The 27621-nt window shown below is 39.5% G+C and overlaps 1 protein-coding gene across 2 annotated transcripts in view; it reads left to right on the top strand.

Moving 5' to 3' along the window:
* Positions 1-3558: 3558 nt before the first annotated feature.
* The window catches only part of LOC128667076 (regulator of G-protein signaling 1-like), an 85073-nt gene continuing 61010 nt past the window's right edge, over positions 3559-27621 (top strand). Inside the window, exons 1-2 of one of the 2 annotated variants that reach the window (XM_053721962.1) lie at positions 3643-3683; positions 6251-6337. The gene's annotated coding sequence lies outside the window, so the exon portion shown is untranslated. Of the gene's footprint in view, positions 3684-6250; positions 6338-27621 lie in introns of both variants that reach the window. The other variant, XM_053721963.1, reaches the window with a different exon arrangement.

Raw genomic sequence — 27621 nt, 5'->3', positions numbered from 1 at the left:
AGAGAGAGAGAGAGAGAGAGAGAGAGAGAGAGAGAAAGAGAGAGAGATAAGACAGAGAGAGATAAAGAAAGAAAAAGAGGGAGAGAGAGGTTTAAAGAGAGAGAAGAGAGGAGAGAGAGAGAGAGAGAGAGAGAGAGAGAGAGAGAGAGAGAGAGAGAGAGAGAGAGAGAGAGAGAGAGAGAGAGAGAGAGAGAGAGAGAGAGAGAGAGAGAGAGAGAGAGAGGGAGAGAGAGAGAGAAAGAGAGAGAGAAAAAAAAGATAATGGAAAAGAGAGAAGAAAGAAAGACAGAAAGCAAAAAAGTTAAAGAAAGCGAAAAAATGGGTAAAAATAAAAAAGAGAGAAGGGATAAAAAGAAAGAAATAAAGAGAGAAAGTAAAAAAAAAACAATAAAGGAAAATGAAAGAGAGATAAGGGATAAAAAATAAATTAGAGAAAGAAAAGGGATAACAATAAAAATTTTAAAGAATGGTATCAAAAGAGAGAGAGAGAGAGAGAGAGAGAGAGAGAGAGAGAGAGAGAGAGAGAGAGGGAGAAATAGTACGAAAGACACAAGTAGGGAGGGATAGAAAATGAGAGACAGGTGGAATCTGGGTGTAAGATTTAGAAAAAAATTACAAGCTATAAATATAGAGAAATAGCAAGAGAAAGAAAACAACTGATACTAATAAGAGAGAGAAAATTTTACATGGAAAAGTAAGAGGGGGGTGAAACAGAAAGGGGACAGCAGAAGGGCAAATGAAGGGTATAGGGAGAGAGAGGGTCTCTTATTTAAGAGATAAAAAAGGAACAAAAGAAATGAAACAATTACAGAGGGAGGTGAATATAAAGCTGAATGATAAATGTGAAGAGAAATTCAGAGCAGAGAGCCCGGGATGGGTAGAAGTTTGTTCTGAGAGAGGATAAGGGGCACTTAGCACAATAGTGAGAAAATAAAGCCTGAGATGTAAAAGGGCTGTAATAGATGATAAGAAAAGGGAGGGAGGGAGCTAAGGATAGGGGGGGACAAGGAGGAGAAAAGACACAGATAACGGTAGGTAAATAGAATGGAGACAGTCAAAACAAATACTAGGATATGCTGAAAAATGAGAAGAAGATTATAGCAAAGACATAAATGACAGTAAATGGAGAGGAGATAAGTGTGAGAAGAGAAAGCAAAGAGAGAGAGAGAGGAGAGAAACAGAAAGGGATGGAGTTAGGAATAAGAGAGAGAGAGAGAGAGAGAGAGAGAGAGAGAGAAGGAAATAAAGAGAGAGAGAGAGAGAGAGAGAGAGAGAGAGAGAGAGAGAGAGAGAGAGAGAGAGAGAGAGAGAGAAGGAGAGAGAGAGAGAGAGAGAGAGAGGAAATAAAGAGAGAGAGAGAGAGAGAGAGAGAGAGAGAGAGAGAGAGAGAGAGAGAGAGAGAAGGAAATAAAGAGAGAGAGAGAGAGAGAGAGAGAGAGAGAGAGAAGGAAATAAAGAGAGAGAGAGAGAGAGAGAGAGAGAGAGAGAGAGAGAGAGAGAGAGAGAGAGAGAGAGAGAGAGAGAGAGAGAGAGAGAGAGAGAGAGAGAGAGAGAGAGAGAGAGAGAAGGAAACAGGGAGGGAGGGAGGTGGGAATGAAAGAAAGAGAGGGAGAGAGAGAAATATATATATATATATATATATATATATATATATATATATATATATATATATATATATATATATATATATATATATATATATATAGAGAGAGAGAGAGAGAGAGAGAGAGAAGGAAACAGGGAGGGAGGGAGGTGGGAATGAAAGAAAGAGAGGGAGAGAGAGAAATATATATATATATATATATATATATATATATATATATATATATATATATAGAGAGAGAGAGAGAGAGAGAGAGAGAGAGAGAGAGAGAGAGAGAGAGAGAGAGAGAGAGAGAGAGAGAGAGAGAGAGAGAGAGAGAGAGAGAGAGAGAGAGAGAGAGAGAGAGAGAGAGAGAGAGAGAGAGAGAGAGAGAGAGAGAGAGAGAGAGAGAGAGAGAAGGAAAGAAAGAGAGAGAGAGAAGGAAATAAAGAGAGAGGGAGAGAGAGAGCAAGAAAGAAAGAGGGAGAGAGAAAGAGAGAGAAAGTGAGATAGAGAGAAAGAGAGAGAGAAATAGAGAGAGTGAGTGAGACAGAGAGAGAAAGAAAGAGACAAAGAGAGAGAGAGAAAGAAAGAAAGAGACAAAGAGAGAGAGAGAAAGAAAGAGACAAAGAGAGAGAGAAAGAAAGAGACAAAGAGAGAGAGAGAAAGAAAGAAAGAGAGTGAGAAAGAAAGGACGAGAAAGAGACAAAGAGGAAAAGAAAGAGAACGACAGAGAGAGATAGAGAGACCTTTGGCTAAAGGACAAAAGGAATCCAGTGAGACAGAGAACACTGCTAGAGCACAAGGATGAGAGAGACAGAGCACACTGCTAGAGCACAAGGCTGAGAGAGCACACTGCTAGAGCACAAGGCTGAGAGAGAGAGCACACTGCTAGAGCACAAGGCTGAGAGACAGAGCACACTGCTAGAGCACAAGGCTGAGAGACAGAGCACACTGCTAGAGCACAAGGCTGAGAGACAGAGCAAATTGCTAGAGCACAAGGCTGAGAGACAGAGCACACTGCTAGAGCACAAGGATGAGAGAGACAGAGCACACTGCTAGAGCACAAGGATGAGAGAGCACACTGCTAGAGCACAAGGCTGAGAGAGCACACTGCTAGAGCACAAGGCTGAGAGAGCACACTGCTAGAGCACAAGGATGAGAGAGCATACTGCTAGAGCACAAGGATGAGAGAGCACACTGCTAGAGCACAAGGCTGAGAGAGCACACTGCTAGAGCACAAGGATGAGAGAGCACACTGCTAGAGCACAAGGATGAGAGAGCACACTGCTAGAGCACAAGGCTGAGAGACAGAGCACACTGCTAGAGCACAAGGCTGAGAGAGCACACTGCTAGAGCACAAGGCTGAGAGACAGAGCACACTTCTAGAGCACAAGGATGAGAGAGCACACTGCTAGAGCACAAGGATGAGAGAGCACACTGCTAGAGCACAAGGCTGAGAGAGCACACTGCTAGAGCACAAGGATGAGAGAGCACACTGCTAGAGCACAAGGATGAGAGAGCATACTGCTAGAGCACAAGGCTGAGAGAGCACACTGCTAGAGCACAAGGATGAGAGAGCACACTGCTAGAGCACAAGGATGAGAGAGCACACTGCTAGAGCACAAGGATGAGAGAGCACACTGCTAGAGCACAAGGATGAGAGAGCACACTGCTAGAGCACAAGGATGAGAGAGCACACTGCTAGAGCACAAGGCTGAGAGACAGAGCACACTGCTAGAGCACAAGGATGAGAGAGCACACTGCTAGAGCACAAGGCTGAGAGAGCACACTGCTAGAGCACAAGGATGAGAGAGCACACTGCTAGAGCACAAGGCTGAGAGAGCACACTGCTAGAGCACAAGACAATAGTTAAATTATATACAGGGAGCAGAGTGTGCCACAGACATAGCCAGAGGTGAAAGGAAGGGAGACTGAGATGAGGGAAGAGAGTGAGGGCTGAGGGAGGAGGGGAGAAGCACTGAGCGTCACAGACAGGGGGAGGAGGGAAGACAAACACACACACACTGCAGTGACACCGAGGAGGGAGGCTCCCACATACTGCAGGGGAACCACAGGAGCTCACACTCTATACTGCAAGGTGAGTGCATGTCTGTCAGTGCTAGAGGGGCAGGAGCTATAGGGGCGCACTGGTTACCTTGACTACTGCAGCAACATGTAATATAATGCTAAGGTATGAGTACTAGAGGGGACACAGGGGGCACTATTCTTAGAGATGTGTTTGTTAGTCCTAGAGGGGGGGCACAGCTATCTCTAACTCAAAGTGACAACAAATCAATCTAAGAGCTGACATAGAGGACTGTTCACTAGTCTTAGAGGTACAAAGGTATGTGTTAGAGCCCTAGGGGGACATCAGTCACTGACAGAAGGGACTATCTAGCAGTCACATCGTTGTCCGGGGGCCCCTGAGATAGCACCGCAATCACTGACCCTGGAGCAGTTTGTTCAATGTCATAGAGGTTCAATGCCAGGCTGATGAGTCCTAGAGGGGCAGAGCTTTACCAGAGGTAGCTGTGTACCAGTCCTAGAGGTGGTCGCACCGTTGGCTGCCAGTAAGATCTGATTGTCTGATTATTTGTTCTGGTTTTAGAGATGCGCTGCTGTGTTTATCAGCCTCATTGGTGCAGTGCTGTGACTAGTTCTGTATGCTGGTCTTAGAGGTATCAGTCCTAGAGGGATAGTGCTGTCTGAACTAGACACTGATGTGCAAACAACCTGTACTGATCCTAGAGGTGTAATGAAATGTGTATTAGTCCTAGAGGTACTTAGCTACATATTAGCACTAGATGCCCAGCTTTATCCTGGTCACCAATATAATCATTTAAAAAAGATATCCCTATAGATACTTAGTAATATATACTATCCCTAGAGGTGCACTGCTTTGTCTACTATCCCTAGAGGTACACAGCTATATACATAATATCCCTAGAGGTACACAGCTTTATATACTATCCCCAGAGGTATACAGCTATATATACTATCCCTAGAGGTACAAAGCTAGATATGCTATCCCTAGAGGTATACAGATATATATACTATCCCTAGAGGTGCACAGCTATATATACTATCCCTAGAGGTATACAGCTATATATACTATCCCTAGAGGTGCATAACTTTATATACTATCCCTAGAGGTACACATCAATATATACTATCCCTAGAGGTGCACAGCTATATATATAGTATCCCTAGAGGTATACAGCTATATACACTATCCCTAGCGGTGCACAGCTATATATACTATCCTTAGAGGTGCACAGCTGTATATAATATCCCTAGAGGTGCACAGATTTATATACTATCCCTAGAGGTACACAGCTATATATACTATCCCTAGAAAAACACATCTTTATATACTATCCCTAGAGGTATACAGCTATATATACTATCCCTAGAGGTGCACAGCTTTATATACCATCCCTAGAGGTGCACAGCTTTATATACCATCCCTAGAGGTGCACAGGTATATAATATCCTTAGAGATGCACAGCTATATATAATATCCCTAAAGGTGTACAGCACTATATACATAATATCCCTAAAGTTATACAGCTGTATATACTATCCCTAGAGGTGCACAGCTATATATAATATCCCTAGAGGTGCACAGCTATATATACTATCCCTAGAGGTACAAAGCTAGATATACTATCCCTTGAGGTGCCCCACTACATATAATATCCCTAGAGGTGCACAGCTATATATAATATCCTTAGAGGTATACAGCTATATATACTATCCCTTGAGGTGCCCCACTACATATAATATCCCTAGAGGTGCACATCTATATATACTATCCCTAGAGGTATACAGCTATATATACTATCCCTTGAGGTGCCCCACTACATATAATAGCCATAGAGGTGCACAACTACCTCTATGACTGATAGGGACCAGAGCTATATTTACTAGCCATAGAGTTGCACAGATATTGCACCTGTCCTGGTGTCTGCTAGAGGTACGCAGGTGCTAGGTGGCATCCTACATACTTTGAGCAGTCTTAGAGGTACAGGCTGAGCTACAGTTCAGTCCTAGAGGTCACAGGGTGTCACAAAAAGTTACCAGCCATAGTATATTGATGTTTCACATCACCATGTAGTCTGCTACTTTCTGTACTGACCACACACACAGCTCTGTAACTGTTTTCTGCATCCTGATTTACAGTCCTCTCTACCATTCCAGCATAAACACTGCACTACACTCATGTTAATACAGTTATGTCATAATGTGATACCCTCACTGCTATCCCAATAATAATCTTACTTGTAACTATAGGTAGAATTCCTGTGTCGTAGCCCTATCACTGCACCTCCATCCTGACTTGTGTTGGCTACTGCTATTCCTGTACTGGCACACTGGCATGTAATCATAGACAGCTATTCATGTACTGTACTTACACTACTAGCTATATCACTGCACCTCTACCCTGCCATGTAATCATAGACAGCTATTCCTGTACTGAACCTACAGAAATAGCCAGATCAATACACCTCCTGTCCTGACTTGTAGCTTTCTGCTATTTCTGTATGGCCTTACAAGTCAGACATTTCACTACACCTCATCCTAGCGTGCAATCTGAGTCTCTACTATTCCTGTATAAACCCTATATAATCAGATAATTCACTAAACTGTTATCCTGACTTGCAGACATCTCTGCTATACTTGTATGGACCCTACACAATCAGTTGTGTCACCACACCTCATTCCTGACTTTCAGGCCTCTCTGCTACTCAGGTATGGACGCTACATACTTGTATTTTAAGTCTCTACCTGCAATAATCCTGCATAGACCCTATATAGTATCCTCACTACAACTCTACCCTAACTTGCAGTCTGGGTCTCCTACCTGTATAGACCCTTCAAATTCAGCTCTGTCACTATTTCTCTATCCTATAAATAATTTCTGCAGATCTGTCCTCACTTGTAGCCCTTTTTTCTTTCATGATTCAGATAGAGCATCAATTTTGAACAACTTTCTAATTTACTCCTATTATCAATTTTTCTTCATTCTACTGCTATCTTTATCTAAAAAAAAAGCAGGAATGTAAAGCTTAGAAACCAGCCCTTTTTTGGGTTTTAGCACCTGGGTAGCGCTTGATGATTGGTGAATACATTTAGCCACCAATCAGCAAGTGCTACCCAGGTGCTGAACCAAAAATGTCACTGCTTTTCAACAAAAGATAACGAAAAAGAAGAAAGATTGATAAAAGAAGTAAATTAGAAAGTTGCTTAAAACTGCTGTCTGAATGATGAAAGAACAAATTTAGCACTCACCTATTTTTTAACTTTCAGCCCACTCTGTTGTATGATATAGACCCTACACAATCAGTTCTGATAGTACGACAGAACCTCAACTTGCAGATATATGATCTATCAGGGCTCAAAATGTCCACTCTTTACTAGCCATTGGCGAGTGGAAACTTAATGGTGGCGAGTGAAAGTTAGTGAGCTAATGTTGAATCAACATTCACTCACGGTCCGATGTCTGTTAGCAAAGTAAGAACATTTGCACAATGTACACTCCTATTGCAGCACTTAACAAACGCAATTTTTGGGCTCTCTCAATTCAACAACTTCCTATTTCTATCCAGCTGTTGTCTTCCCCAGAACAACCAAGTTCATGTTGCTAACTGCTATGCACTTATTTCTGCCAATCTATTGCTGTATGTAGCATTATTTAAGGTATAAAATAAAAAATATTAAAAATGACTGCACAATAATGTGTTTCATAATGGCAAAACATATGCAAAGAGGGGGTGCAGTAGTGGGTGTGGTGTGGGCAGGTAGTGCGTAGGATCAGAAGTGGCGAGTAACATTTTAGCCTGGCTAGTAGCTTACGACCTGAAATTTTGAGACCTGTGATATATACACATTCTCAGCTAAGTTCTCTGTCCATCATCTTGCACAGAGCCCACACACTGACAGCTCTAACAATACCCCTCTCATTATTACCCTGTATTACTTTGTTATTTCTATACTGGTCACACACTTATACACTTCTCTCCATCATCTTCAACCCTTCCTGAACTGTATGACTCTTACTGGTGTTCTGAACTGCACAGCTGAACCACTACACTTATTTGCTGTCCAGTCTCTGCTATTCCTGTACTGACTTCACTCTACTAACATATTAATCCTTTTGTCCTGCAGTATTGTGCAGTTTTTGTACAGAGCCAGCAAACGCAAATCTCTGTCCTGCCCTGCGGTGCTCTCTGTAACCACTGCGCATTGTTTACTGTAAGCCAGTTAATTATCGCTTAGCAAGGAACATCTGTAGCATCATATAAACATGACATGCAGGGACCAGGGACATAGATATGTGCTCACCAATTCACATACACAGGCACCCATGAATGATCAGTGGTGGGACTGAAATGTTAGCAACAGGTTCTGTAAATTCTTTATAATACAGAACCTATACAGTTTCTAAATTTTAGGGAAAGGCTCTATGCAATTTCTACATTTTAGGAACAGGTTCTTAAAGGAATATTCTAGTCAAAATTAAACTTTTATGATTCAGATAGAGCAGCAATTTTAAGTAACGTTCTAATTTACTCCTATTATCAATTTTTCTTCGTTCTCTTGGTATCTTTATTTGAATGTAAGCTTAGGAGCCGGACCATTTTTGGTTCAGCACCTGGGTAGTGCTTGCTGATTGATGACTACATTTAGACACCTATCAGGAAGTGCTACCCAGGTTCTGAACCAAAAATGGTCCGGCTCCTAAGCTTTACATTCTTGCTTTTTCAAATAAAGATACCAAGAGAACGAAGAAAATTTGATAACCGTTTCTAAACTGTGAATAGAAATATATTTGCACTATACATGTATTGGGAAAAATGCTTCTAGTAAATGTTATCACTGTGTTATTGATAACATTTTTCTCTGCACATGCATGTGATGCATACTTAGATATTCTCAGTGCACCAGCATTTTATATACTGCAGCTGCTCAGAGAGCCAGTGGGTCAGGTATTATGTCAGCAATTAACAAATTGAGTCATTACCAGATGGTACAAGCACCTTAGACTCTCTCAGCAAGTGCTGTGTGTAAAATGCTGGTGCACGGTGCATACTTAAATACACTTTTGAAACAACTATAGCTTTTATTAGAAGCATTTTTGCTAATACATGTATATTACAAAAATGCTTCTATGCAGAAGTGTAATGCATCCATGTGGATTATAATTTTGGCTGGAATGTCCCTTTAACCTAATCAACCAAGGGCACAAATACTTCAATGTGCAACATACATTTCCTGCCAGATCAATTTAAAGGGACATAAAATAATTGTTCTAATGTGTTAGTGAAATTGAAATGTGCACCATTGCTTGCAAATAACTGTGTTTAATGCGCTGTAAAAGAGTATTAAACACATAGTTAGAGTCAGATGCAGAACAGCAATGAACTACTGGGAACTAGTTGAATGCATGTGGTGAGCCAATGACAGGAGGCATATGTGCATAGCTACCAGTCCTCAGCTAGCTCCCATTAGCGCATTGTTGGTCCTGAGCCTACTTTCAACAAAGGATACAATAACAACAAAGTCAACTTGAGTAGTAAATGTAAGAGTCTATTGAAATGACATCCTCTTTCTAAATCATAAGAGTTAATTTTTGATTGAATCACTCTTCTCCCAACTTCATGTGTCTAAAGGGATAGAAAGGTAAAAAAATAAAATGTGCACGGGCGCATTTCAGGTTTATATAGAAGCATTTTTGCAATATTCCTCCATTAGCAAAAATGCTTCTAGTAAATGTATTGCTGCTTTTCAGCAGCATACACACATATGCTGTGAGGGCCCTGCACTAGTGTTCAAGCCCAGAGAGCTGGCGGTGCTGTGTATTGTGTCTGTGAAGACTTAAAGGGACAGTAAAGACAAAATTAAACTTTTATGATTTAGATTGAACATTTCAATTTTGACCAATCTATCCCTTTAAATGGACAGTCTACTCCAAAATTGTCATTGTTTAAAAAGATAGAAAATCCCTTTATTACCCATTCCCCAGTTTTGTATAACCAACACTTATATTTACAGGTAGCCCTCAGTTTACGCTGGGGTTAGGTTCCAGAAGGAATGGTTGTAAATCAAACTGTTGTAAATTGAAACCCAGTTTATAATGTAAGTCAATGGGAAGTGAGGGAGATAGGTTCCAGGCCCCTCTCAAAATTGTCTTAAGTAACACCTAATACATTATTTTTAAAGCTTTGAAATGAAGACTTTAAATGCTAAACAGCATTATAAACCTAATAAAATAATCACACAACACAGAATATATAATTAAACTAAGTTAAATGAACAAAAACATTTGCTAAACAGCATTATAAACCTAATAAAATAATCACACAACACAGACTTCACTTGCATTTTTCTGCAAACAGTTCTTTCTATGCATTCCAATCTGGACTGATTTATAGACAGGAAGATCTTGTTCCTTTGAAATCTGCTCGATAGCTCAAGTCTGGTTAAACTGATTAATTTCAGCTTGCTTGGCTTTGCTGCAACACAAGCCGACAGCTCCACCTACTGGCTATTTTAATAAATGCACTGCTTCTCAATGCTTTTTAATAGCAGTCACATGACTGGAAAAAAAGGTTGTTATTCTGAAACAGTGTAAATTGAACAGTTGTAAAACGAGGGCCACCTGTATATATTTTTTACCTCTGTGATTACCTTGTATCTAAGCATCTTCTGACAGCCCCCTGATCGCATGGCTGTTTATTTATTATCTATTGACTTGCATTTAAGCCAATTAGTGCAGTGTCAGCCACAACTCTGCGGGAGTGAGCACAATGGTATCTATATGGCCCACACGAACTAGCAGTCTCCTGTTGTGAAAAGCTAACAAAAAAGCATGTGGTAAGAGGCTGTCTGTAGTGGCTTAGAAACTTAGAGGTTTAAATGTTATAAAGTATATTACTATAACAATGTTGGTTGTGCAAAGCTGGGGTTAGTAAAGGCATTGTCTATCTTTTTAAACAATAACAATTTTAGTGTAGACTGTCCCTTTAAATGATATTCCTCTATGTATCTGATAGATAACGTTAGGTGCAATGTCTGAGTACAACAAAGTATATTCACCACAAACTTGTCTAATTTTGAAGTTGCTCACTGATTCACGATCTTCTGTTAACGGAATAAATTAAAACGTAGCGCAATATCCAGCTTTAATATTGTCATTACTTACACAGACGCATCGCCATTACTTACGCCAATTTGACTTTGATAGAAATCACCTAATCGTAATTAATTACACAGATTTTTCCTAGTCAGCATCATAATGGCTCAATTAATCATTTATGTATGTTGACCGTATAGGTCATTTTAATGTCAGTTAATTACGTAGCATTGAAATGTCTCTTTTTTACATTTAGTAAGTCGGATATCTAGTTTAGACTCAGTAGATCAATTTTGCCTGTCTAATAAGTTAGTTTATAGGTCTCCATATATCATTGTATCTATTATTTTTCCTCACAGATGCACAACTCATATTTAAAGGGACATTAAACACTGAATACATAGTATTCAGGATATTCCCCGCCTCCCTCTAGTCATGGGAGCCCCATATTGAAATCTAGTTTTCACTAATCTCTAGCGTTAACTTGTTTGCACACGTGTAGCAACTCTTCTTCAGATACCTGCAGCGTAACTTAGGTTCCAAAATGGCAGCACCCATGATTAGAGGAAGGTGCATGAAATGTATATTGTGTTTAGTGTCCCTTTAAAGGGATATAAAAGGGTAAAAGGAAAATACTCTAATGTGCATTTTATTACTGTAAATAAGGTTGCCTGCTGTCCTTCACAAAAGTACTGGACTGGACAAAGGTGGTAGGTGAGGTCACACAATGCCCCTCCCCCCAAAAAGGTCTATCTTAGGCTCCACCTTTCATCCAAACATACAGTTGAACTTGGCTCCCCTTGGCTGCTGTATCATACAGATCAATATTACCCCTTTGGTTGCCAGTAACAGAAGTACACAGTAGTGATTTTACCCCAGTTGATTACTAGGAACAAACATAGAGCAGTGATTTAACACCCTAATGACTAGCTTTGATAAATAAGACAGCATTTTGTTCCCTTCCTTGGCTGCCAGTTAAAAAACAATAGAACATGTACAGTGTAGCGTCTTTCTGTGCCATATTTGTAACACATTGAGGCATTGGACCCTTTTACATTTAGCTGACACTCATGGGACTTTAAATAATCTGGACATTCAAGTATACCAGTATTTTTGTGTAGATTTTCCTGGACAGCCTGCTGAAATACTGGACTGTCCAGTTGAATACTGGACACCTGGCAACCCTACTTACAAATGGCTAGATTACAAGTGGAGCGGTATTTAGCACTCCTGCTCATGAGCTAATACCGCTGAAAGTAAACGTACGTGCAGGGTACAGTGAATACAAAGTACAACACATTATTAAATATTAATATTCAATAAAAATGATGTTTCTTCTTTTCAGGTATTTGAGTGGAAAGGGCTCCAAAGTGTGTGTGTGTGTATATATATATATATATGTGTGTGTGTGTGTGTGTGTATATATATATATATATATATATGTGTGTGTGTGTGTGTGTGTGTGTATATATATATATATATATATATATATATATATGTGTGTGTGTGTGTATACATATGAATATGTGTTTATGTTTTTATATGTGTATATATGTATGTATATACATTTATACATATTTAAATACATGTATACACACACACATATATATTATAGCCTTTTCCAGTCAAACAGTACACATTATTTTTAATGAATAATTTTTATTAGATATGTTATTCTATAGCAAGACAACAGAAATGTACCTTCATCAAGGAAGTTGTGGCATTGAACCAAGAGTAGCGTGCTGCCGCTGAAGGCTGCTTTACTCAGCACAGGAGCGCACATTTAGTTCAAGGGCGCGATCAGGCTCTCTGTGATTAGACATTTACTGTCCCTTTAAATATAGGCCACTGCTTTTTTATTACAACAATGAAAAAGACTGTTTCATATCCATTTTTAAACTTTTTATCATTTTAAAGGGGCATTCTAATGTAAAAATAAAATGCTCTATTTTATTCTATTTTAACAAATTCCTTTCGTTTACTATATGTTTAGCTTCTTCAAAAGAGCTAAACACAAAGTTGCATTCTTGGAACATCCTTATTCTACTCCAGTTAAGGTTATGACCAGTGATTGGAGCATACGTACATATGCCTGCTTTTTATTTGTTCAACAGAGGAGCCGATAATTAACTTTGTAAAGAACCCATTTACAGGCATTTTATTTTTACACTAGAATGTCCCTTTAATACACACATATAATGAAATTTCATTGCATGATTGTTTGCAGATCTCAAGTGCAGGAATATCTCACCAGTGCCTCCAACAGATGTAAAGGGTAGACCAATCAGACACTGATCACAATAAATTGATACATATGTAATTATATAAAGTTTCTAAAATGTACAATTCTCATGTAATAAAATGATTAACTCACTTGATCTACATGTGTTTATGAGTTCAGGTTTGATGAATGTTGCATATTGTACGAAAATAACTAACTCAATACTTGAGAATTTATTTGAACCAGCACACAAATTTAGAAGGGAGAACATTTCAATTTTCATGATGTTTTCCTGACCATTGATTTAACTTATTGGTTACTATTATTACACATAATCCCTTAGTTGCCTTGAACATACACTGGAAATGTAAAGGGTTAAATCACTGCTGTGTAACAGTAATTTAACTCCATGATTATCAGAAACACAATGTTTTTTTAACCCTGTCCTTGCTTGGAACACACATAGGGGCCGATTTATCATTTGTCTGGTGGACATGATCCACTGTAGCGATCATGTCCTCCAGACGTCGATAAATGCCGACAACTGCTTGTGCAATGCCACCCCCTGCAGAGCCGCTAGCAGGGGGTGTCAATCAACCCAATCGTATGAGATCAGGCGGATTGATGTCCGCCACCTCAGAGGCGGCGTACGAGTTAAGGAGCAGCGGTCTTCAGACCGCTGCTTCTAAACTTCTGTTTCCGGCAAGCCTGAAGGCTTGCGCCGAAACAGTGGTATTCGGCCTTATTTGGGCCATAAAAAATAGGCCCATGGACTCTTGATTACCCAGAACACACAGGTCAATAAAGGGTTAAAATAACTGTTGTGTAAAACCAAAAGCTGTTCATTTATTGACCCCTATCATAACCCTTTTAATTGTATTTTGTTACGGCATTACTTTATAGAAAGGATGGATGCAATGAGGAATAGGCTATCAGCAAATGTGGTTTTTGCAAATACAGATTATTAAACATTTTATTATTTTATGATGACGTCACTTTGCAATTGGTGCATTGTGTTTCTTGCTGCGAAAAAAAAATCAAACAAAAAAAGCATCATGCCAGATTATCACTACCCTTTTCTTTTTTGAAATTAGAGATTTCAGATGTTGCTATACCAGATTGACAGTCCCCAATTTAGACCTTTGACCCACATCCCCTCATTCTCCCTGCATTTACCCCACCCACACAACTTAACGTTAAACCTTCCCCTGCTGTCCAGACTCTTATCACTAAATTTCTAAGCTCTGCCCACACTTTTTAAAACACTCCCCTGAGCTGCTCAAATCTGCCCATGAGTCACTCAAGCACCACCCACCTAGAATGACAAGCCATACCTTCATGCTTTCTCCCTACTGTCTCGTCTTGCTAATGTATTCTAAATTCCTATTGCTAGCTGGAGAATAAATTGCAGCATTTTATTGTGTCAAGTGAGTCAAGAGGATGCAAATTACTTTCTATTGTTTATTTGTGTAGGGTTAGAACAAAATAATCAGATACAAGAAACAGTACTGATACAGTCTTTTAAAACAGCATTAGTAATAGGGTTATCACTGAGCCGGTATTTAAAGGGACGCTTAAGTCAGAATTAAACTTTCATGATTCAGATAGAGCAGTAATTTTAAGCAACTTTCTATTTTACTTCCATTAACAAAATCTGCGCAGTCTTTTTATATTTACACTTTTTGAGTCACCAGCTCTGACTGAGCATGTGCAAGAATTCACACAATATACGTATATGCATTTTTGATTGGCTGATGGCTGTCACATGATACAGGAGGAATGGAAATATACATAACTTTGTAATTTGTCAGAAAAAAAAAATCTAATAATCATTTGAAGCTCAGACTAAGTGCGTTTGCATTGTCTTGTTATCATGCATTTGTAGTTTATGCAAACATGCTGTATTTACTGGTCCTTTAACCAACATGGCTGGTATTTTTAAAGTTCAGGCCAATGTAGAAAATAAAGGATAAATATAGAAATGTACATCCTATAATGATGAAATTAATTCATAGGGGCCAATTTGTCAATGTCTGTCCTACATGATACACTGTAGCAGAGTTTACCAGAACTGATTGTGCAATGCCGCCCCCTGCAGATTTGCGGCCAATCGGTTGCTAGCAGGGGATGTCAATTAGCCCGATCGTATAGGACCAGCAGACCAGTTATGGAGCAGCGGACCAGTTATGGAGCAGCGGTCTTAAGATCGCTGCTTCATAACTGCTGTTTCTGGCGAGCCCAAAGGCTCGCACAGAAACAGGGGTATCAAGCTCCATTCGGAGCTTGATAATCAGCCCCTAAGTGTGTAAGCATTTAAAATCAGTCCTAGCAGCTTAATTTTTTGAGTTATGGTGTATAATTATTTATGCAAATTTATGCTAAAGAGCACAGTTGGGGTTTTTTTAAAAAAAAAAGGTGACAACGCTAATTATTATTGCTCACCTCCCTACATTTTTCTAATTGGTATCTAGGTTCAGGAGCCTAGGGGGAGGGATTGTGGTTGCAAGGGGGCGGAGTCAGTGCAGATAATAGACGGATTGGAGCATACTCTGAGCTATACTGTGTTTTATGCGGTCCCAAGGCCCATTGTGCTAAACAATCCTTGCGTATAGAGGCACAAACAGCTTTATAAGTGTGCCTATTGATCTGGCCTTACTAATGATATGCAGACACATATAGGCACACACATTGTTTTCTATTCATATATAGATTCACACATATGTGCTCATACAGTATTTTTTCTCATTTTTACACCCATCTGTTTATGGTATCCTGCGTGTCTAAAACCATTAAAGGGACATTAGTCACTGAATATATTTTATAACTAGAGCATTGATGTTATGCTCTTCCTCCCTTTAGCATTCCAGTGCTGACCTGTTTGCATATATGCAGTAACTCTCATTCAGATACTGGCTGCAGGCTGGGGGCGGCGAGGCGGGAGGGCCCACGACCCGGAGCAGGTGCCAGGGGTCCGCGGCGACGCCGGTGACCCACCCGACCAGTCTTGAAACACGGACCAAGGAGTCTGAAGCATGCGCGAGTCGGAGGGACGTCCAACAGACGCCGCGGCGCAATGAAGGTGAAGGCCGGGGCGCCCCGGCCGAGGTATGATCCTGCCGCTGCGCGCGGCAGGCACACCGCCGGACCGTCTTGCCCGCCCCGTCTCGTCCGCCCCGCCAGAGAGGTGGAGCCGGAGCGCGCCACAGTACACGAAAGATGGTGAACTATGCCCGGGCAGGGCGAAGCCAGGGGAAACTCTGGTGGAGGTCCGCAGCAGCCCTGATGTGCAAATCGGTCATCCGACCTGGGTATAAGGGCGAAAGACTAATCGAACCGTCTAGTAGCTGGTTCCCTCTGAAGTTTCGCTCAGGATAGCTGACGCCTGGTGTCTCACGCAGTTTTATCCAGTAAAGCGAATGATTAGAGGTCTTGGGGCCGAAACAATCTCAACCTATACTCAAACTTTAAATGCGAGCGCCCAGTGGGCCACTTTTGGTAAAAATGGCAGCCCCCCATGACAAGAGGGAGGTATATGAAATGTATGTAGTCTTAAGTATCCCTTTAATGGGTTAAAAGTCATCAACCCCTAAATAAAAAGCTCTAAAAAATGTCTAATTAAAGGTACATAAAACCCAATTTTTTTCTTTCATGATTCAGAAAGAACATATAGTTTTAAACAACTTTGCAATTTAAATCTGTTATCAAATTTATCTTGTTTTCTTGTTATCCTTTGTTGTAAAGCAGATAGGTAAGCTCAGGAGTGTGCACGTGTTTCTCTTCAACAAGGACTAAGATAAGAACAAAGCTAATTATATAATAGAAGTAAATTGAAAACGTATTTAAAACTGTATGTTCTGGCTGAATCGTAAAAACAAAATTGAGCAATTTCTAACTCTCAGACATCGGGGTGCACCTGCTTTTTTTTCAAGGCTATAACCCTGCTACATATCTGTTCCTAATTGGCGCTAACTGATAACAACTACAAAACATTCACTTTATAGTAACTTTACGACAGTGGCTAGTTTTGTTGTCTGTGGACTAAAACCCAGATTGGCTCCTCTATACAAGGAAAATGGTGGGTAGATTTTGCCTATTGAAAACTAATTGCAGTAAATAGGATGTTAATTAAAGGGACATTAAACACTTGGAGATGGTAATATAAAATGATAAATCCTAAATATGGAAAAAAAACTCTGCAATTTACTTTCATTGTTTATTTTGTCCCCTTTCCTGTTATTCCATTCTGAAATTGTGAGCTTTTCAGCTCCTGTTAGAAATGGAAGTGCAGAACACTGTTATATTCCACACAGCCATTGACTGCACACTCTAGTGACCTATTTATAACTGTCCCTAATTGGCCACAGCAGAGAAGGTAACCTAGCTTACAACATGGCAGCTCCCATTGTTTTACAGACACTAAGGCCTAGATTTGGAGTTCGGCGGTAGCCGTCAAAACCAGCGTTAGAGGCTCCTAACGCTGGTTTTGGGCGCCCGCTGGTATTTGGAGTCAGTGATTAAAGGGTCTAACGCTCACTTTTCAGCCGCGACTTTTCCATACCGCAGATCCCCCTACGCCATTTGCGTATCCTATCTTTTCAATGGGATCTTTCTAACGCTGGTATTTAGAGTCGTTTCTGAAGTGAGCGTTAGAGCTCTAACGACAAGATTCCAGCCGCCTGAAAATAGCAGGAGTTAAGAGCTTTCTGGCTAACGCCGGTTTATAAAGCTCTTAACTACTGTACCCTAAAGTACACTAACACCCATAAACTACCTATGTACCCCTAAACCGAGGTCCCCCCACATCGCCGCCACTCGATTAAAATTTTTAACCCCTAATCTGCCGACCGCCACCTACGTTATACTTATGTACCCCTAATCTGCTACCCCTAACACCGCCGACCCCTATATTATATTTATTAACCCCTAACCTGCCCCCCACAACATCGCCGCCAGCTACTTAAAATAATTAACCCCTAATCTTCCGACCGCAAAGCGCCGCCACCTACGTTATCCCTATGTACCCCTAATCTGCTACCCCTAACACCGCCGACCCCTATATTATATTTACCCCCCTGATCGGAACAGCCAATAGAATGCGAGCTCAATCTGATTGGCTGATTGGATCAGCCAATCGGATTGAACTAGATTCTGATTGGCTGATTCCATCAGCCAATCAGAAAATTCCTACCTTAATTCCGATTGGCTGATAGAATCCTATCAGCCAATCGGAATTCGAGGGACGCCATCTTGGATGACGTCCCTTAAAGGAACAGTCATTCGTCGTTCAGTCGTCGGTCCGGATGGATGTTCCGCGCTGGAGGTCTTCAGGATCCTGCCACTTCGCTCCGGATGGAAGAAGATCGAAGATGCCGCTTGGAGAAGATGTTTGCCGGTCCGGATGTCCTCTTCTTGCCGGATAGGATGAAGACTTTGGAGCCTCTTCTGGACCTCTTCAGCACCGGATTATGGATCGCCAACCCCCGCTTGGGTTGGATGAAGATCTTGGAGCCAGGACGGATCGGTGATACCTGGATGGTGAAGACAAGGTAGGAAGATCTTCAGGGGATTAGTGTTAGGTTTATTTAAGGGGGGTTTGGGTTAGATTAGGGGTATGTGGGTGGTGGGTTGTAATGTTGGGGGGGGGGTATTGTATGTTTTTTTTTACAGGCAAAAGAGCTGAAATTCTTGGGGCATGCCCCGCAAAGGGCCCTGTTCAGGGCTGGTAAGGTAAAAGAGCTTGTAACTTTTTTAATTTAGAATAGGGTAGGGAATTTTTTATTTTGGGGGGCTTTGTTATTTTATTAGGGGGCTTAGAGTAGGTGTAATTAGTTTAAAATTGTTGTAATATTTTTCTTATGTTTGTAAATATTTTTTTATTTTCTGTAACTTAGTTCTTTTTTATTTTTTGTACTTTAGCTAGTTTATTTAATTGTATTTATTTGTAGCAATTGTGTTTAATTAATTTATTGATAGTGTAGTGTTAGGTTAATTGTAGGTAATTGTAGGTAGTTTATTTAATTATTTTATTGATAGGGTAGTGTTAGGTTTAATTATATCTTAGGTTAGGATTTATTTTACAGGTAAATTTGTAATTATTTTAACTAGGTAACTATTAAATAGTTCTTAACTATTTAATAGCTATTGTACCTGGTTAAAATAATTACAAAGTTGCCTGTAAAATAAATATAAATCCTAAAATAGCTATAATATAATTATAATTTATATTGTAGCTATATTAGGATTTATTTTACAGGTAAGTATTTAGCTTTAAATAGGAATCATTTATTTAATAAGAGTTAATTTATTTCGTTAGATAAAAATTATATTTAACTTAGGGGGGTGTTAGTGTTAGGGTTAGACTTAGCTTTAGGGGTTAATACATTTATTAGAATAGCGGTGAGCTCCGGTCGTCAGATTAGGGGTTAATAATTGAAGTTAGGTGTCGGCGATGTTAGGGAGGGCAGATTAGGGGTTAATACTATTTATGATAGGGTTAGTGAGGCGGGTTAGGGGTTAATAACTTTATTATAGTAGCGCTCAGGTCCGCTCGGCAGATTAGGGGTTAATAAGTGTAGGCAGGTGTCGGCGACGTTGAGGGGGGCAGATTAGGGGTTAATAAATATAATATAGGGGTCGGCGATGTTAGGGCAGCAGATTAGGGGTACATAGGGATAACGTAGGTTGCGGCGGTTTACGGAGCGGCAGATTAGGGGTTTAAAAAAATATGCAGGGGTCAGCGATAGCGGGGGTGGCAGATTAGGGGTTAATAAGTGTAAGGTTAGGGGTGTTTAGACTTGGGGTACATGTTAGAGTGTTAGGTGCAGACGTAGGAAGTGTTTCCCCATAGGAAACAATGGGGCTGCGTTAGGAGCTGAACGCTGCTTTTTTGCAGGTGTTAGGTTTTTTTTCAGCTCAAACAGCCCCATTGTTTCCTATGGGGGAATCGTGCACGAGCACGTTTTTGAGGCCGGCCGCGTCCGTAAGCAACTCTGGTATCGAGAGTTGCATTTGCGGTAAAAATGCTCTACGCTCCTTTTTTGGAGCCTAACGCAGCATTTGTTTGAACTCTCGATACCAGAGTTAAATTTATGGTGCGGCCAGAAAAAAGCCTGCGGAGCGTTAACAGCCCTTTTACCGCCGAACTCCAAATCTAGGCCTAAAACTTTACACTTATTTTGTCACTATTTAAACAGCTAATGAAACTATAAAAAATACATCTACTTGTTATTCTCAGACTAATCTTGTTTTTGAATGCTTCTTACTATCTAGCATTTATTTATTTTTTAATGTCCTTTTAATACTTGGTTAATTTATCATTCTAAAAAACACAACAGAAATAACTTGTAGTTACAAGGTGTTTAATGCATGGGGAGCGGTATTTTTATTTTATATGTCCTTATATGTCATTTGCGTTTTTTACCTTTTTTGATTAGCCAGGGAAGGTTTAAGAACTTATTATGGGGGTACTGGGGAGACAAATGTACAGGGATATCCAATAAGTTTTTTTTTAAAAAGACAGTAAAGTGAAAATGAAACTTTCATGATGTCATAATTTACTTACGGTATCTAATTTAGCTTTGTTCTATTGGAATCCTTTGTTGAAAAACATACATAATTGGTGGCTGCTCATATATGCTTCTTGTCATTGTTTCTCCAGATGTGTTCAGCTAGCACCCAGTAGTGCTTTGACATTTCTTCAACAAAGAATACCAAGAGAATGAAGCAAATTAGATAGAAGTAAAATGGAAAATTGATTAAAACTCTATGTTCTATCTGAATCATGAAAGAAAAATGTGTCTCTTTGACTGTTTAACGTCATTATGACGTTCCATGCAATCTTAAAAGCACTGGGCTTTAACGCCGTTAGGAAAGCATGGAACTTCCTACCTTTTATGGCGTCCTGAAATCACATGATTGCATTGACGATCACGTGACATCCTTTTACCTTGTAATACATCAGAACTTTATTCCGATCGTTAATATTTGCCCCCATCATTAACAGGTTAATTTATGAGTCGTGCAACTTACAGGGAAATAAGCAGTGCAAAATCACAAACTATTTTAGCATCAGCTATTGGATACCGCCATTACATTGCTTTAGTGGCCCCTACAGAAAGTATAGGAGGTTATTAGCTGTTGTAAGCTGTCATGACCTGGCTGCCGCATCTATAGTGAGCCAGTCATGTTAGCTGTCAAGCTGTTACCTTGAAGTAGAGTTGGTACACAGCTGTTGGTTCAAGGACAGTTGTAAATTCTTTAAAAAAAACAATAAAGCCTAATAAACAGAACAGGTTCTTGTAAACACATCTGAAGACTTTGTTAGTTTAATCCACCCAGGTGTATTGGCAGGATTTCTTCATGCTATAAAAACAGCTGCAGCAGACAATGTTTCAAATGACATTTAACAGGTATGAATTGTGAAAGACATTTTGCAAGAAAAAACATTTGACTGTAAAGAGTAAGAATGCGAGGCAAATATTTCACTATATTTGTTTACAACAAAGACTATCGGCCACATGTTTTGTTTTAAACTGATGGTGAGTGTTTGAGTGATGAAAGCTGCGTTCACCATTTCATTTTGTTTTATGTGATTTAAAAAAACAAACAAATAAGCATTCAGAGTAATAAAATGTTCACTACAGATAAATACAGACCTATGGACAGACAGACAGACATAGATAGATGTATAACTATATAAACATAGAAGAGGAATGTTAATTTTCAGACTTTCACCAAATACGGTGTTGAATTTAATTTGTTACATTAAGGATAGATAGATAGATAGATAGATAGATAGATAGATAGATAGATAGATAGATAGATAGACGGATAGATAGACATAGATAGACAGATAGATTAGATAGATAGATAGATAGATAGATAGATAGATAGATAGACAGACAGACAGACAGACAGACAGACAGACAGACGGATAGATAGACAGATAGATTAGATAGATAATAGATAGATAGATAGATAGATAGATAGATAGATAGATAGATAGATAGACAGGCAGATAGAGATAGAAAGGTAATACAGATAGGTAGAAACCGATATATAGAAAGAAAGATAGATATAAAGTGGGAATTCTGCTATACAAATCTAATGCAATAAACAAACTAATTCTGAACAAATGTGGAATAGCTTAGTAAGAGGAAAATGTCAAAATATAACCTTTACCAAAGCATATTTCAAACAAAGAAATTGCATCTGGGTGCCAAGATCTTTACAAAAAAAAAGGCCATTTCTGAGTTTTAGAAACTGAAAGAAAAAAATGGCATGAGATGTGCTGGATAAAGTAAACACAAGTTAGGTTCCAGCATGGGGAAGATTATTAATGATTTATTTAAATTACACGTCTAAAACTATATATTTCTCCCCAAAAATAAGATTTAATATTTTTAAGGGTTATTATAGATAAAACAATAACTAAATAAAATCTGTATTATCTAAAAAAAAGTGTATTCCTACTATCTTAAAGGGACAGTGAATGTTAAAATTGTTATACCTATTAGTACTGTGTACTTTCCCTTAATTATGCAAGTACTGGGAGCTAGCTTAACACATTGGGTGAGTAGAGTTGCCAGCTGTCTGTAAACAAAATACTGGACAGTAAACAGATAACCTGGGGGGGAGAAAAAGGCACACACATTATTTTAAATGTATTTTTATTATATATATATATATATATATATATATATATATATATATATTTATTTATTTACACCTTGCACATAGGGTGTATGTATCCCCTCGCCTGCCAGAACCATTATCATATTATACAGACATATATACTGTACATACCATCCATGAAACCAGTCAGTGCCAAGAGGAGGTTTAGTCTAATTTATAAGGAAGGCCGGTTTTTCCGCCATAGTAACAGCCGCACAGCGCCCACAACCTGCGTGACCACGACCGAATAAGACAGACAAGCACAGTACGGGAACATGGCCGCGCATCAAAGCAAAATCTGCGTTCCAGACCTCACCATCGGTAAAGCACGCCCACCTTACGAGAAGAACAAATATGCCTATTAGTCACTAGCCAGATAACACGGCAGTGATCAAATAAAAAAAAACACACACATTGAAATGTCCGATTTTCTTATACAGTTATTAACAGAGAAAACTAAAATACCGGACTGTCCGGTCTAATACCAGACACCTGGCAACCCTATGGGTGAGCCAATAACAAGAGGCCTATATATGCAACCACCAATCAGCAACCAGCTCCAAGTAGTGCATTGCTGCTTTTGAGCCTACCTATGTTTGCTCTTCAACAAAGGATATCAAAAGAACAAAGCACATTTTATAATAAAGTCAATTATAAAGTTGTTAAAATTGCATTTTCTATATGAATCATGAAAGTTTAATTTTGGCTTTACTGTCCCTTTAAGGGTACTGCAGCTAAGTTTGGTGACTATATGGTTTAATAAAGAGCGTACTGGAATTTTTGGGGCTGTAGATTTTATGTACAAGTGGATATAAAAGGGGCTATTGGTAACCCCCTATCCTACTTCCACTATATGGAGAGCAGACACAGGTGCTGTTCTGATTGGACGGTTTGCAACATTCCTTTCTTACTATACTCACTCCTGATTATGCCTGACTTCCAGAAGTAGACAGTCCAGGCATTTAGAGTTGTGTCCCTCCTCCTTCAGGAAGCCAGCCAGACAGGCAGAGAATGCTTGTGTGCAACAGAAAACTAATGGCGCAAGTGGTAACCTTCCAATTGGACGTAACGTTCTCTCCTGGATATATTTAAAATAAAAATCTGTGCCAACCTGGGGATTCTTACCAGCCTTACCAGAGTAGATTTTATAGGTAAAATATTCCTTTGCTATAGCAGCTCCAAATTTGTAACTTAGCCCAAAAATAAATAAAATATATTGCAATCGTAATAACACTGTCTAATAAAAACGATTAAGTAAAAAGTTATAAGGGCTCAAAGATATGAGGTCTTAGGTGTTAGAAGAAAAAAAAAAGTCTGCAAAGGGCTTTAACATAGAGAAACATACATATATATGTCTAAAGATGTGTGTACATATGTATTTATGTGTGTATATATGTATTTATATATGTACATATGTATTTATGTGTGTATATATGTATTTATATATGTACATATGTATTTATGTGTGTATATATGTATTTATATATGTACATATGTATTTATGTGTGTACATATGTATTTATATATGTACATATGTATTTATGTGTGTATATATGTATTTATATATGTACATATGTATTTATGTGTGTGCATATGTATTTATATATGTACATATGTATTTATGTGTGTATATATGTATTTACAGACATATACAGTATATACACATATAATCACATAAATACATACAGGGAGTGCAGAATTATTAGGCAAGTTGTATTTTTGAGGATTAATTTTATTATTGAACAACAACCATGTTCTCAATGAACCCAAAAAACTCATTAATATCAAAGCTGAATAGTTTTGGAAGTAGTTTTTAGTTTGTTTTTAGTTATAGCTATTTTAGGGGGATATCTGTGTGTGCAGGTGACTATTACTGTGCATAATTATTAGGCAACTTAACAAAAAACAAATATATACCCATTTCAATTATTTATTTTTACCAGTGAAACCAATATAACATCTCAACATTCACAAATATACATTTCTGACATTCAAAAACAAAACAAAAACAAATCAGTGACCAATATAGCCACCTTTCTTTGCAAGGACACTCAAAAGCCTGCCATCCATGGATTCTGTCAGTGTTTTGATCTGTTCACCATCAACATTGCGTGCAGCAGCAACCACAGCCTCCCAGACACTGTTCAGAGAGGTGTACTGTTTTCCCTCCTTGTAAATCTCACATTTGATGATGGACCACAGGTTCTCAATGGGGTTCAGATCAGGTGAACAAGGAGGCCATGTCATTAGATTTTCTTCTTTTATACCCTTTCTTGCCAGCCACGCTGTGGAGTACTTGGACGCGTGTGATGGAGCATTGTCCTTCATGAAAATCATGTTTTTCTTGAAGGATGCAGACTTCTTCCTGTACCACTGCTTGAAGAAGGTGTCTTCCAGAAACTGGCAGTAGGACTGGGAGTTGAGCTTGACTCCATCCTCAACCCGAAAAGGCCGCACAAGCTCATCTTTGATGATACCAGCCCAAACCAGTACTCCACCTCCAACTTGCTGGCGTCTGAGTCGGACTGGAGCTCTCTGCCCTTTACCAATCCAGCCACGGGCCCATCCATCTGGCCCATCAAGACTCACTCTCATTTCATCAGTCCATAAAACCTTAGAAAAACCAGTCTTGAGATATTTCTTGGCCCAGTCTTGACGTTTCAGCTTGTGTGTCTTGTTCAGTGGTGGTCGTCTTTCAGCCTTTCTTACCTTGGCCATGTCTCTGAGTATTGCACACCTTGTGCTTTTGGGCACTCCAGTGATGTTGCAGCTCTGAAATATGGCCAAACTGGTGGCAAGTGGCATCTTGGCAGCTGCACACTTGACTTTTCTCAGTTCATGGGCAGTTATTTTGCGCCTTGGTTTTTCCACAGGCTTCTTGCGACCCTGTTGACTATTTTGAATGAAACACTTGATTGTTCGATGATCACGCTTCAGAAGCTTTGCAATTTTAAGAGTGCTGCATCCCTCTGCAAGATATCTCACTATTTTTGACTTTTCTGAGCCTGTCAAGTCCTTCTTTTGACCCATTTTGCCAAAGGAAAGGAAGTTGCCTAATAATTATGCACACCTGATATAGGGTGTTGATGTCATTAGACCACACCCCTTCTCATTACAGAGATGCACATCACCTAATATGCTTAATTGGTAGTAGGCTTTCGAGCCTATACAGCTTGGAGTAAGACAACATGCATAAAGAGGATGATGTGGTCAAAATACTCATTTGCCTAATAATTCTGCACTCCCTGTATGTACATATCATTCGTAATATTTTGCGCGCATCAGGTTAGTGCGTGAGTGAAAACCTTTCATTTTCAATTTGTAGTACGAGCGTTACCCGACACCCGCAAAAAGCTTACTTCTAGCGGAGTTAGCGCACAAACAGGATCGTTAAAACCGCTCCACTTGTAATCTGGCCTATGATGGGTAGCAAACTGTAACAGAGAGGATCTTTACTCCCTGCATTTGTTTTTTTAATACAGCTGCGCTCCTATTGTTCATTTTATTATATCGCTGGAGAAGGGAAATGTGATGCGTTCAAATTGGCACAGGGACTGAATACTCACAATTAAAAAACCATATAAAAATAACTCACGCCCTCAACCGCTCTCTAATATTACTGTCACACACCCTGCCCTCTTCCTCTTGTCACTGTCATATACGGGGAGTATAGATCCTCACCATTAGATTTTGCTACCCATCATAATGCGCATGAGCAAACTATGTCAGCGCATTCTCCAGCTGTTTTAGGATCATGCGCAGTGTACGGGTAACAAAAAATGATAGAACTTCAGTAGCAGAAGACGTAGGAGCAGAAGTGGTTCCCAGCTGCATAAAGTCAGTTTATGTTTTTCTTATGGCTCAGGCATACCTCTTGGTAATTAACCTCTGTGTTTTTAAATGCGCAGGCTTTCCTGGAACAAATAGGAAAACACATTTGTGCTGTTTCGTACAACAATATGGTAGCATGCACGCACAATACAATTTAACTACTTGGCTACCAAAAGGGCTGCAGTTTATTCACAAGCAGTGCACTTTTTGGCAGCCATGGAGGTTTAAAGGGATAGCCAACACCAAAATTGTTTATTCACAAGCAGTGCACTTTTTGGCAGCCATGGAGGTTTAAAGGGATAGCCAACACCAAAATTGTTATTGTTTAAAAAGACAGATAATGCCCTTACTACCCATTCCCCAGCATTGCACAACCAACATTGTTATATTAATATACTTTATACCATTTAAAGGGACAGTCAACACTTCCGTTAACATTATTTGAGATAGAAATATAAGAACCGAAGATCCGCCTGCACTATACCCCTTCTGCCATGCAGCCTTGCTTCTGTAGTAATCACTTTCGCTAACTTGTCTAATACCGGGTAAATATGCCGGACTCCCCCCTCCTTTACGTAGCTGCCTTCTTCTTCAAATGATCATCAAATCAAAATCCAGTCCTTGGACAGAAATTGCAAGCGCATGCAATTTCTGTCCGAGGACTGGATTCTGATTTGATGATCATTTGAAGAAGAAGGCAGCTACGCATGCAATTTCTGTCTGAGGACTGGATTCTGATTTAATGATCATTTGAAGAAGAAGGCAGCTACGTAACGGTGGGGGGAGTCCGGCTGCCATATTTACCCGGTATTAGACAAGTTAGCGAAAGTGATTACTACAGAAGCAAGGCGGCATGGCAGAAGGAGTATAGTGCAGGCGGATCTTTGGTTCTTATATTTCTATCTCAAATAATGTTAACGGAAGTGTTGACTGTCCCTTTAAACCTATAAATGTCTGCCTGACTCTAAGCCACTACAGACAGCCTTTATCACATACTTTTTTATTTGCTTTTCACAACAGGAGACTGCTAGTTCATGTGGGCCATACAGATAATATTGTGCTCACGCCTGTGAAGCTGTGCACAACACAGCACTAATTGGCTAAAATGCAAGTCAATATGTAATAAATAAATAGCCATGTGATCAGAGGGCAGTCTGCAGAGGCTTAGATACAAGG

Source organism: Bombina bombina, chromosome 7, assembly GCF_027579735.1.
Source record: "Bombina bombina isolate aBomBom1 chromosome 7, aBomBom1.pri, whole genome shotgun sequence".
NCBI lineage: Eukaryota > Metazoa > Chordata > Amphibia > Anura > Bombinatoridae > Bombina > Bombina bombina.
Note: the sequence above shows the minus strand (reverse complement) of the source record. Positions and strands in the feature narration are given on the sequence as shown.